We start from the raw sequence: 2300 nt of genomic DNA, 5'->3' as shown, positions 1-2300 counted from the left end.
TGTATAAATTAACACCTATAGTCTATACCACTGGGCATGAGGGAAGGCTCTGTTTGCTTAGGGAGAGGTTGGGCTACTGCATCTTATTTATTAGGGAGGAGGGGCACATAGTAAGAGGGGTAGGGGACGGGGGTACATTGACATGTGGTGGGGGAGGGGGGGGTAGAGAACTGGGTGGGAAGGTTGTTCCTTCTCCTGAATAATTGGTCTTGATGATAAATGTGTGGTACTTCCGGGACAGGTGAAGGCGGGGGAATGTTTGTTGAGTTGTTGATTTGTAAAACAATAAAATACGTTTCAACAAAAAAAATATAGTCTATACCAAACAGCAACACCACCCCACTTAAAAAACTAAACCAACCAAAACAATATATGTTCTTTAACTTTCAGAGACTACATCAACTAAACAGCATTTTGTCTACAAACAACATCTTCATTCAAATACAACCAAAAACACTTGGTAAGTATATATAAAAAAGTAGTTTGTTTCCTATTTTTATAGAAATATATAAAGTACTATTGCATATATTTTCATATACATTTTTTCCAGATTTCTAACACATCACGATGACAGAAGAAGCCCAATTTATAACTTCGCAGAAAGGAAAATTCCTATTGTGTGACATGGGTTACACATACACCCAAGAAAAGCAGACGGACCGAAAAGTGAACTGGAAGTGTTCTAAATATTATTCGAACAAATGCTACGGACGAGCAACAACAAGCGAAACAACTGTACTATATACAATAGAGCATAACCATCCACCCAATCTCTCTGTAATAGAAGTCAGATAAACCCTCGAAAATATCAAAGAATTAAGCACTGGTTCACAAACTGCTACAAGTGTAATCCTAAAAGAACTATTACCTAGAGTGCCCAAAGACGCAAGAGGCCAATTACCATCAATTGCTTCTATAAAAAGAACTATTGCTAGGACCAAAAAAGCAACCACGACAACTATACCATCCCCTAAAACTTTTCAAGATATCATCATTCCACCAGAATTAACTATCACCCACAATAATGAACCTTTTATTTTTTTTGATAACAAAAGCACAGAAAAAAGAATCATAATGTTTGCTACTGCAAACAATATAACTAAACTCCAACAATGCCAAACATGGATGATGGATGGCACCTTTACAATATGCCCAAAACCATTCTACCAGCTTTACACAATACACGGTTAATATCACAACACTTCCATACCTTTAATTTATGCACTATTACCTAACAAACAAAACACAACATATAATGAAATGCTAGGAAAACTAAAACAAGAATCAAATGATTTTTACCCTCAAAGAATTATCATAGACTTTGAGCAAGCCATGATAAATTGCATTCTAAAACTGTACCCCCATACAGCTATCCAAGGATGTTACTTCCATCTAAACCAATGTATATGGAGACATTTACAAAAATCTTCACCTAGGTGCCAATTACGATCCGGTAAAAAATTCCCCCGTACGACTCGTATCCGGTCTTTTTACCGTACGAATCGTACAAGTGCCGTACGAACTGGCAATCACAATTCGCATGGTAAAAAGTCCATACGAACCGCATCGGGAATGATTTCCCACACGTCCTCGGGTCGGAAAATGTGTCCGACACGTCCTCGGACGATTTACCATACAAATGTGAAAGGTGAAGTCCGACCGAGGAATCACGATCCATCCCGTGCGTCCGATGTCACAACCGTATGGAAAAAACACCGAACTCCCATAGAAACCATGGAGACATGTGCCCGCATACGCGCCCCACACTCCCCCCCGCCCCCGTACGTCCGAGACGTACCCCCGTGTATGTACACCCCCACCCGTGTATGTACACCCCAGTACGTTCGATTCGTACCCCCACCCCTGTACGTGTCCGACCCCCATGTATGTACACCCCAGTACGTTCGAGTCAAACCCCCACCCCTGTACGTGTCGTACCACCGTCTATGTACACCCCAGTACGTTCGATTCGTACCCCCACCCCTGTACGTGTCCGACCCCCATGTATGTACACCCCAGTACGTTTGAGTTGTACCCCCACCCCTGTACGTGTCCGACCCCCATGTATGTACACCCCAGTACGTTCGAGTCGAACCCCCACCCCTGTACGTGTCGTACCACCGTCTATGTACACCCCAGTACGTTCGATTCGTACCCCCACCCCTGTACGTGTCCGACCCCATGTATGTACACCCCAGTACGTTCGAGTCGTACCCCCACCCCTGTACGTGTCCGACCCCCATGTATGTACACCCCAGTACGTTCGAGTCGAACCCCCACCCCTGTACGTGTCGTACCAC

Source organism: Triturus cristatus, chromosome 6 (assembly GCF_964204655.1).
Source record: "Triturus cristatus chromosome 6, aTriCri1.1, whole genome shotgun sequence".
NCBI lineage: Eukaryota > Metazoa > Chordata > Amphibia > Caudata > Salamandridae > Triturus > Triturus cristatus.
This window is presented reverse-complemented; position numbering follows the sequence as displayed.